The following is a 12,220-nucleotide window of genomic DNA, read 5'->3' as shown; positions in this document are numbered from 1 at the left end:
GAAGGGCCATAACTCCAGCAAAAAAAGGAATATTAACACGGGGTTTGAACTCAAACTGTAATCCATTATGACAAAGCCACATATTAGGTAACAAATTGATGTTGCAAGCGGTAGCGAAAAAAAGTCTGGGAAAACATAAATTATGAGATTTCTTATGTGCAAAGGGCCATAACTCCAGCTACAAATGAAATATTGACACAAGGTTTGGACTCTAACTGTAATCCATTATGATAAAGGCACATACTACCAGTGGCAAGTGGTAACGAACAAAGTATGGCAAACAGTTAATTATGAGAACTTTCAATGTGTGAAGGGCCATAAATGTAACTCCAGCAAAAAAATAAAATATTGGCACGTGGTTGGATCTTGATCTGTAATCTATTATGATTAAGCCACATACAAAGTTACAAATTGATATGGTAAATAGTGGTGAAAAAAAGTCTGGAAAACTTAAATGTGACTGCCGCCGCCAACGACAACGTGTGATGTCTCACTGACAGACTGATCCTTAAGTGTTCGCCATGCTTCTCAGGCGGCACGACTAAGGAAAGGCAGAACAATGAAGAAAGAAAGGAAAGATTTAAGATCCCAAGTGTGTTGCAATGGGGGCAGAAGATCTATTTTGGTCTGTTCAATGTCCCCCAAGTAGTAGACATGAAAGAAAATCCCTGATTCTTTAGGGGGCCAACTTTTAGCCACAAATGGAAAAATAAAAATATGAATGATAAACTGCCAAAATAGGATGTATAGGAAAGCAAACAAAGGGGCACAACTCTTCGAGTTCGTGAAAATCCAGCCCTTACTTTCTTCCATTTTTAGGATGCTTCTACACCAAAGTCAAATAACTTTGGCCACTTCAACTTCTGACAGCCTAAGATCAATGACCCCTGATGAGACTTATTGTCAAAAGTCAGACCAAAAAATACTGCAGTACAATTTTATGTCAACTTATGTATTAGTGGATTTGAACACCACTGTAAATATGAATGTTGAACAGAAATATTTTAACATTTAAGCGAACGCATCTATTTTTGTTTACAATCCTTTTAATAACAGATTTAGGGAATGAAGAGTTTAAATGTTGTTTGTTGATGTTTAGTGGATCGAAGAGATACATGTATAACATTTTTTTTTAACACAGTATTCTAAAAGATATGATTAAGGTTTCAGACTCTTTTCGGTTATCAGCATCTTGTGAGGAAACTCCATGTATTGTAGCAGAAAAATGTCAACAAATAATATGAAGTGTAGTGCAGTTGATATAGAAAGTTCAATTCCTGCTATATATTTGTAGTAAAGTTGTCAAAGAATCAGATATTTGGCAGACATTTCTTATCTATATGACTTAAAAGTGGTTGCAAGGATTTATAAAACCCAAAAAACAAACTGATCCCTATCCCTTATACAGAGAACAGTGTGGAAATATAGATGAACTGAAGTATTGAAAATAACGTCAGGTAATTTGGGTAAAATGGACTTCCATCATGATTTTACATATTCATAATGTGTTAAACACATTCCATACATGTTTTCAGCCTGTTTTTGTTGTCGTTATCTGTCCAGCCTGTAACATCTCATGTTTGCTAGCCAATCGTTCATTTTGTATTCACATATTCATGTAAACAACCTTAGCAGATTTAGCCTTGTTCTCCAAGCTTTCAAATTATTGAATCTGGCACAGGGACTTTGCATGAATTACCATCCTATGGTCCACATATTTTTTTTTTCTATCATACATTATATAATACACATATGTGAACTGAGGGTTAGAAATTAATACCAAGTCCCTGTGCATGTAAATAATATTGGCGGCGCCCAGTAACAAGTTGCCTTGTCGACTATGTCCTGATTTATGTAAAACAACAAAGGATGACAATACTTATAGAAACATTTTTTTTGTATATGATCAGTTGGTAGAGATAATTGACCATATTCTAACTGTAAATGATAACCAAGGGAAATACATAGGCGACCAGTGCTGAAATAACCTTGGAAGTTTAAAGTTTTGCTAGTAAAGTGTCTATGCAAGGTGGCAGGGGAGGGAAATTAAACACAAGGCTAAATCTGCCAAGGTTGAATAGTACAAACTTAAATTATGAACCCTTGGCTATTGAAGATGGTGAGATAACGAGGTTCGATCGTAAAATAAGATGTGTCTTCAGCAGTATGCTCAAGTGAAATTAAACTATAAAGTCAGCATCAGTCCTGCGCTATCACAAGGAGACAAACATGAACATACCACAGACTCCCAAAACACAAATTAATTATGCACAACCTCACCACACGCATGCACCTAGCAAATGGGGGAGGCCGTCCTTAAATGACAATGTATAGCTGTTGACAGGACGTACATTAAAAAATCAAACCTGAAGTTTATTTTGACATAAAGATCTTATTTATTTGGATAATTTCATGGAAATGATGACTTGTTATTTTAAACAAATGATTTGTTAATTTCAGCTTGCATGCACTGTATGAATGTTATTTTAATAACATTGTACCCATATGAATCCATGATTGTCGTGAAGTGGTGCTTTATTTGAATTTAATACAATTGATACTCTATTACCTGACCTGGAACGCATTGGTAGCCATACCGAGACAATTACAATACTGTGGTATAACTGTATATATATTGTGTACATAGTTTAAGCATCTGCGAGACCAGCTGTTCTAACTTACAAACGTCCAGGTGACGAGCAAGAACATGAGAGGAATGTTTTTGACTTTTGACAGGAGCTGTTGGCAATTCCCACTTTTCAATTTGCATTAATCTTCTTTTTGGATAACGACGCTTTAACTTGTAAGCTAAAAATACATCACTGGCGTCACGAGCAGCATCAATACTAAAAACGTCTTTTAATATTAACGGCTACCAAACCCGTGCTCCTGGTTACAAATAAATGCTATGTCTCAATCACCTGCTCTCTGGACTGGTTTTTAAGTGAGTTGTTTTAGTGCCAAATTTTGCACAGCATGATTATTTAGCCTCTTTATCTTAATCCTTCCAACGTAGGTATCTTGTGATAAAACTTGTTGTTTGTCTTACACTGTTACAATGTTTTACAATTTATATATATATATGTTTGTCGAAATACAAGCCCCTGAGAGCTTAAGTTACCTATGTTTGTTCGCACTGTTCACACTGTTCTTTCAGTCGTTGTAAGTCTTCGACTTGTGAGACTGTCCTATTTCTTGTTGTCATCAATACTTTATGGTATGCGCATATTTGTAGGTGACAAGTTTTAAAAGTTAAAATTTAAATGACATATTCAACGTAAAATAATGATTCTATGCTTTTATCCAATAATGGTAAGATAAAAAAAAACAACACACACAAGCTTTTAATCACGAACTTTTTCCTAGAATGCGACTATGTATAATCTTCGGCACGATGAAGGACACAAGCTAAGGTATACTGTTGATGCCGACATGTACAAATGATGTATGTAAACTGTAAAACGAAAGTAGGTCTGCGCGATCGCAAACATTTAATGCTGATATTTTCGCATAAATGTCAGTTAATACTTGATGTGATAGCAATGGATTAAACGAGTGTTACCTTGTGTTGTATTCTAGCACATCAGTGTCTCAATACATACGGTATTAATCTGTTAATGTTCGATAAACGTCTGTTTATTATTACAGTCCTGATTATGTTGTGAGGTATTTACGGGTCACGTTCTCCTATCAATTTCGCTTCCGGTTACATCATAAAATGCAAAATCTTGGATATTTATCAATTAAAGATAGTTTAAAGAACAAACGAGTTAATAAAAACAATATCAACACATTGTAAATAGTATTTTCTTGAATGTTTGCGAAGCAGACGACGTTTGATCATAATCTCGAAACTAGAACATTTTTTCAAAACAAATGTGTTTTAACATTTGAAAGAAAAAAGTTTGAAGGGGAAAAAATCAATTTGTTCTTTTATGAATTAATGAAAGTGATACAAAAAAGAATTATAATGAAACATTAATAGTAAATTTATCAAATACATCATCCTTAGAGAGTATGTTCTGGGCATGATCGTTTAGAAGCTTTGCAATACGTCAAACTCTTTCAAACGCGCATCAGCGCGAGATAAGGCCACTGTTAACAAAATGGCGACTGGAAGTAGCAAGGCGGATTAAATTGGAACTTCAATTGTGAATATTTCGGAAAGTAAACATTGTTCACAAAGCCCATGTGGTCTGTTCATCTAATTTAGTCAAGATGTACTCAGACCAGTCGTTGTTTAGTCGCTAGGGTCATTCACAAAAAAATAGTATTATTATATAAACTTATTGTAATTATATTTAATTAGTTTTATCATATTACTACACCTTAGCCTGTGTAATTATATGTAGTAGTGATTCAACCAGGAAATACAAAGATATGCTAAATATCGTTTGTTGATATCGAATAGTAAAAGAATGAACTATCTAAATTCAAAGAACGGTTGCTACTCATATATGTATGCAGCGATAAGGTCACATTGTAATCATCTTCCCAATTGATTTATTTTATTTCATCTGACGCAAAACACAACATAAACTATACAATAAGCCTGCAACGGCAGATATTATAAAACACAGATAATTACTACATAGGCAACTATTGGTTATACGCGGATGATGACCATATCTATCTGTGTGTAATGACGTCAATAATTTGAGCCTCATGTTATGGTTATTATACAGCCCCGAGCTATAACATACATCTATCAGTCACCTGTACTATAAGGTTAGCTTTCACAATGTACGTGTGCATACATACACTTTCTATTTGTATTATGCGGGACAGAAAATCATTTGATGTACTTGAATTCAAAACGTTTTCATATATGTTTTAATTTGAGAGTATTTCAATGTATCGCGATCAGTGAGACAACGAGGCCGATTGCGCCCATGTTTATATACTTCATGTTAAACAGTTCACGTGTTGTTACTAGTGAAGTACAAATCCATAATTTCAACAGAGTTAAAGTATGGTGAAATTAACAATCAACTAGGAATACATAGTATCACCTTATTACTACTGATTTACAGCAAGTTTTACATTACCAATAAAAATAGCTAGTCTATAAGCCTCAACAAATTATGTTTAGTACTAACACCTATCAGACTAATGTGGTATTTTGCTTCTAGACGTTAATTTTGTGTTACGATATGTATTAAGTATACAACTATAACTATGTTTTTGTTGTGTATTTATTGAGTGCTTTCGTCTGTAATCCTAAATAGCGAATCGCACTTCTTTGCACGATTTCTTTTTCCTAATAGATGTACCAATTTTTTTTATTATCAAAACAATGAAGATGTTTTTTTCAAAAAATTGAATGTACTGACATAACACATTCAATAATGATAGAATGTGTCCGATATATTTACTGTTTGCAAAACTACATGTACTTCTATCAACTAAATATTATCAATGGAAATGATTGCAACCTGAAAAGGGCTTTCCTCACTTTCCCCCCTCTATCAATTGTTATTCATTGTTCATGTCTTGTTAGGGTACAGGAAAAACATCTTGTCTATCTTTTAATGATGTACTACACTGCGAAGTTAAAAACATAACATATTTTTTTTTTTTTGTAAAAAAAAGAGTAAACTGCATAATAAAAAGGCAGAATAAATATATTTATGCCCCTGCTAAGCAAAACTCGGACAACAAAATGATGCAAATGGCCACCAGGTTGGTGACATTGAATTTATTAATATCAATAGAGCCACACTAGGGCTCTTAGTATAAAATCAATAATATATGGAAATTTATATGAAAAATTGAATAACCCAGTAGCTGCCACCACACACGCATGGCACCATACACGCAGGCCAGCCACTACTACAAACTACAACAGCTAGCTCATGTGGGATTGCCAAAAAACGCCAAACATTGGTCAATGGTGGGGTTGCAAAACCCATCTTTACATGATTTCTGCGAGCCGGTTGCCCCAAACCTGTTAAATATATGTATATATATAGCCAAAGCACATCAATGTTCGTGTATTTGTTAATCTGCTTTTATCGGTCAAGGACGATGCCAATTTAACAGTATATGTGATTTCGTTTTGGTGATATTTTACATATACAAAACAAATTTATGTTATATCATGTTATTGGTTATTAGAATTCTACGAATGCGTTCACTAAAGTTCACAATTAACATTTTCATTTTAACTAAGGAAGTGAAAATTTTAATGTATACTTTATATTCATAGAAAAGCAATTTAAGTTTCCCACACTCCTAATTTTTAAATACAAATTGTCCTACACTTTCTATACCGACACATTTAAAACGATCGTTAAAATAAGTGCCGCTATCAAACTTTCCATATTGAATAGATCAAAAGTAAACGTACGGAATTGTTGCATCCTTGATTTGCCAAAATAATGGGATAACAAGTTTTTTATGTTTTCTTTCATCTTTTGCGTGATAAGAAAGCAAAAGAGCTACAGTTAAACTCAATACATGTCATCGAATACCGTGTTGTATGATTAGTTGTCCACTTTGTTGCATTTTATTTTCATAAATTTGAAAAATTAAAACTTTCACAGCAATAATCAACTTGATATTGTTAAAATTTGCGATGCAATGAAACTTTGAGAGAAAATGTCTAAAAGGCGAACTTTTTGCATTGTACAGTGTGCAAAAACACACCAGGCAATATCCAAAGGCTGCCAAATTGTTCATTTTTTTAAACCTGTAAGAAACTTCTGCAAGCAATATGCATTTAGTTTAACTGACTATTTTTACGATGACTGCTTGCTTTTAAAATTGATGAAATTGCTTTAACTTTAAGAAAACCCGTTACATTATATCAAAGCGAGATTTCAACGCGAATTAAACCTCACAAACGTTCATCCTTAAAAAAAACACATATTACTCTGACACACAACAAAGTCTCTATTCCATATAACGAACTTAAATGAATATTGTGCTGCATACATCTATCATAACAATTAGGAACAAAAACGTCGATTTATCAACATTAAGACTTGCTTTTATATGTAAATGAATAATATGTATATTAACACTTGATATCTGTCATCCTCATAAACTCCTACTCTCCAAAGTCGTCCTATCATCGACGTGTACGTCATTGGTAAAATAGGGTAACTCCATCAGCTAATTATAGAATGCGTTGATCTGTGTACATACGTAATAAAAGCGACCTTATGAAAATGATTGAGGAACTACGATGTATCACAATTACAAAGTATTTCCTCGTCATATTGTGTATAAAATTGTTCATACTTTGTTCTCCAGCACAACCTGCCCTGACACAGACTGAACCAGTGTGAACGAAAGCGTTGGCTCAGGTAAGTTTTTCTAATATTGACATGTGTGATCACAGCAAATTATAATACACTGATATAGTAAAATATGTAGTCGGGTAAATCATATTATGAATGTATATCGATGCGAACATTTTAGAAAAATATTCAAATGGCATATGTTAACAATGTTCCATTTGACAGTAATCACATTCCATTTACAGAATCAATCAACTGAAGATGTTGAAGCTTATCGTACTGTCCTGTCTAGTGGCCTGTGTCTTATGTCGTAAGTATTATCGGTATAATCACTTTCCTCAGCATGCCTTATCCATGCACTTCCACTCTACATTACCGTGTGCTATATATATTGTAATATTAAAATTTCGAAAAAGGCTAGACATAAAAAGAAGCTTTGAATTCCTTGCAATCAAACATATTTCGAAAATAAGTCAGTTTTGAAAATAGGCCTTGTTTCCAAATAGAAATAATATTTCTTAATAGACATTGCTTATTTTCACCAGAAAGCTCTAATTTTAACAACATGCATTTGCAAATTCATTGTTCCTTGTGTGTCTACCAATATTTATATATGATCTGTCGTAAGTTTTACGACTTAGAAAATAAGTTGTACACAGCTTATTGACTAAAATGCCTTCAAAATAGACCGGCTTTGACAATAAGGCTGGGATTCATTAAAAAGAATAAACCGAAGATGAATATCGAGATTCTAGGGAATCATATAAACGTAATTACAATCTGATAGCTTACTGCATTTATGTATAGGTAATGACATTTGATTTTTTTAGAAATATTAAAGCTATTTTGTTTTATTCGAGTTTTTACTAACCTTGCGTTATATTATCATGTACAACTGCAATCTACACAATTGATACATAGATTGATTAAATCATACATAGTTTGTCTGCTTTAATGTTAGTTGCTGTTTGTTACAATTTGAAAAAAATAATTACGTAGATGAATACAGTTATCTGAAAACGTATACAAAACACGATTCAAACTATACAACAACCCGTGTCATGAATTCCGAATTGGAATAATTACAGAAACCTACGGAAGAAGGCGATTTTCCTTGTATGAAAATAGAAGAGGAAATAGCTGGGACTTGGAAAACGATCGTTGGAACAGGGATAGCTTTGGAAGAGATTGGAACCGACGTAGAAGCGACAGGTTGGGAGACTTGAGGGGAGACATGTTGGGAGACAGGTGGGGAGACAGGTGGGGAGACAGGAGGAGAGACATGTTGGGAGGCAGAAGGTCTCGTGTTAGAATAGCACACAGACGGAGACAGATCAGGGAATACTGATGTAGAGACAAGCAATTATGGCAAAAAGGTATTTATCTCATTTTACTGCACAAAAATTGATCCGAGAAAAAAACACTATAAATATTGTATATTGTTTACCGGAAATATGAATACACACATGGATGACATATGTGTCAAGATAATCAAAATTAGAAATTCAGTACATTTATTGAACCAGCTCTCATGAGTCAATAAGAATATAATACTGGGATAATTTAACATCACTTTATCTAAAACAGAAAAATAATATAAATTATATTTTTAAATTAATCATGTTGTTTTAGAGTCAAAATAAAGTAAAAATGCTCTGATATAAAAGATGACACTATTATTTTTTCTCAGTAAACGGCCGAGAATCAAAGCATTATCTATTGTGAAAAACAACAATGATTCCATGAATTACTATATCGTTACTCATTCAGGGTTTGTCTTTTTCAGATACCTGTGGCCGAAAATAAGAAAATCCATGTCAACGACTTCATGCATATATTCATTTATAAATTCATATTCCTCATAACGTTTATCTAATAAAACTCTTATCGTATATATACATATGATATTTCCATTCTGTTCTTTGTTCTGCGCTTATAAAATAGGTTGTCATAATATTGTTTCTTATTCAATGCAAACTTAAAATGTATATATTTGTCATGTTATAATCGTTTTTAAAAAGAATGTACAAAATTTATATAATAAAAATTAACAGAAAAGGATAGCTGGAAGTGAAATAGAAGATCAGGTTTTATCCTTTAATACACATCTCACAGCCGATGGAAGAAAGTGATAACGAACTTTGGAGATGTCAATAGAAATGAAAAGTATAAAGATACCTAATGTAATTTCATGATAGCGACTGTACATTTGCTGTTAGGAACTTTGTGTTAATTGTACAATATGTATACAGTTTTATCTTGCGTCGCAACAAGAAAACCTAAGATAGAGTTATCTTAACTAGAATATTAGAGGGGACATACAGTACGCCGTAAATGTTGGAGTTTTATTGGATACATAGGCAAAACCACACATATGTGTTGATCTGAGTATTCGAATCGCATGAGTTTGTGGTGGCGGAGGAATATATCACGAGTGCGCTTCGCACGAGTGATATATTCCCTCCGCGCCACAAACGAGTGCGATCCGAATACTCAGATCAACACATATGTGTGGTTTTTCTTTTATCACATGACTTAACCCTATTGTAGCCTTGGTAATTAGGAATTTTATCTGATATGACTAAATGCACATTTTATGTTTTTCCTCTTTTTGTCGTTTTCCATCGGCACACAGGTCGACGCAATGCCAGGATTTTTTTATAAGAAACTTGTGTTTTATTAAAAAAATAAATGGCATTCTCTTCGTGTTTTTTATGATAATGTATTTCTTTTATTTTTATGTAATACATTCTTTGTATCATTGATGTGTTTTTTTGATAATTCTGTGATAAAGAAAACAAATTCTTAAAAGAAATATCATTGCATGGCTTTAAAAAAGTCATTGCATGGTTCACAGGACCTGTGAATGATAAGAGACTTTTTAAGACTGAACTGTACCTTTAATTGTACAACATTTTAAATATTAATGGTTAAATACAAAATAACAAAGAATAATTCAAATGCAACACATTTAATGGCATAAAGTTACGTGTATTCATGTAAGTTTAAATGTCGGTCATTACAAATTCTCCCAAAGTCTCGCAACGTCACAGCACGCGCTGAGTCTGAGTGACGTCACGCGCCAAGGTCAGAAAACACAAGAAATCTAGATAAAATCTTCATCATCTGAGTCAACAATTGGCAGTATTCGTCGGTATTTCGTTGAAGGTGATGAATGTGATGTTGTGCGCGACTGTGACGATATTTGGAAGTTTATGTTGAATGTTCCACCTGTGATAGTTGCTCCGGAAAACATACCAGTGGCTAGATTTTTAACGTCTTTCTCGCCAATTGGCCTTGACCGGGACACAGGCATGGCAGGTGCGACATTTTCATTTTGAATTTGAAACTGTTCAATCTGTCGGGGTCGAGACACAGTCGCACGTGGTACAAGACTAGACGTTGTCGTTTGTGTCGTTTGGACATTTTGTAATAGTTCACACATTTCCCGTTGTTGGGCCATAGATGCTACCGCGTAATTGTTAACACTGTTGACATTTTTGTGGCCAGACAGTTGCATTATTGTTGTTGGAGCAACGCCAGAATGTAGAAGAGTCGTGCACAGGATTTTTCGCAAGGACTGATTTGTTTTTTTCCCAACAAGACCAGCGTTGCTGGCCATCGACTTCAACATCACTGCAAGTTTTTTCCGTCTGACCGGTTGGTTTTTAAACCACTTTTTTCCTTTCGAATTTTGATTGACGGCGAGGTAAAATGGAGATTCATCACCGTTCATCTCTTGTGGCCTGTGTTTTGAATCCAACGTGTATGCCTAAATCGGACACCTGGATGGATTTTCTGGATTTTCGAATAGCTTGGGATTAAATGATCTGTGGTGAGTAGAATTACCCCCTCGTGTTTTGGTCGACCTTTCCTCAAATTCAATGTAGTTTTTTCCTTTTTCATCTGTTTTTTGTCCCAAATCGCCCCACTTTAACTGTCTGTTTTCGTCGCACCCCCTGAATCCCAAACGTTTTGTGTTGTTATACCACACGATGTTCAGTAAGGTAGTAGGATTATCCATCCCTAATTGGCCAGATTGCCACAAACTCACCTCCCCGTTGGCACTGACAGGCTCTGCTCTATTAGGACGATTACCCAGACCCTTTTGTTTCAATTCCTTTCTCCGTGAATTGAGCACTTGACGGCTGGTTGTGAAAAGATCGGATATGGTAATGTTGTATGGATAGTTTATTTTCTTCAAATGCCTATCAATTCCCCGATGGAAACTAGTCAACGTGTCAGGCTCATATTGAGATCCGTCATTTTTACTTAAAATATAGTTCCTAAAATCGGATATCACTCACGTGTAAGACTGAAGGTCTACCGATGGCATTTCAAGTTGTGCAGGGTCAGGGATTTGAGGGGGTGGCAAAGATTGACTGGCGCTGGGCTGGGGGTCACAACGGGAATGGGATGATTTGATACCGAAGCGGGGAACTCATGACCTCGGTTGCACTTTCTGTGTCAAAGCTTTCATCACTGTCCATTTCCGTATTACCCATCAGCAAATCGTGAAGAATCTCGAAATTTACAGGCGAAGTGCCATACTGTTTTCAAGCAGCCGTCAGTGGTGTCGGTGAATAGCAGACGACAGACGGAGGTAAATATTGTTTCTTTGGTAATAAAGGCATAAGACATGTTATTATTGTGTTGTTTGTCATTTATTATCAATATGAAAATAAAAATAAAAATAAAAAAAATATTTAAACACTATAGACAACGTACATGTACAACGTTCAATACAAATACCAGGCTATTTTTAGCGTTGTCAGTAGAGGGAATTCCCCTAAAAAGTAGTTCCGGCTACTGTGGTGAAACGGGATCTTGTATCGCACATGTGTGATACAAGCAGACAGAAAACACATCTGACAAAATGATGTATTACTATCGTGTGATTGCATAGGCATGTGATAAAAGTTACATCCATCATGATTTTTTCTTTTAATCCCAAGAATAAATATCTGTCAGAAGAA

The 12,220-nt window shown here is 34.6% G+C and overlaps 1 long non-coding RNA gene across 1 annotated transcript; it reads left to right on the top strand.

Annotated features, from left to right (window-relative positions):
* Positions 1 to 7,203: 7,203 nt before the first annotated feature.
* On the top strand, positions 7,204 to 9,941 carry LOC110445516. Its single transcript, XR_002462369.1, has 4 exons — positions 7,204 to 7,310; positions 7,490 to 7,554; positions 8,333 to 8,620; positions 9,031 to 9,941. It is a non-coding gene; the product is annotated as an uncharacterized LOC110445516 (long non-coding RNA).
* The last annotated feature ends 2,279 nt before the right edge of the window (positions 9,942 to 12,220 follow it).

Source organism: Mizuhopecten yessoensis, unplaced genomic scaffold (genome assembly GCF_002113885.1).
Source record: "Mizuhopecten yessoensis strain PY_sf001 unplaced genomic scaffold, ASM211388v2 scaffold2329, whole genome shotgun sequence".
NCBI lineage: Eukaryota > Metazoa > Mollusca > Bivalvia > Pectinida > Pectinidae > Mizuhopecten > Mizuhopecten yessoensis.
This window is presented reverse-complemented; position numbering and strand designations above follow the sequence as displayed.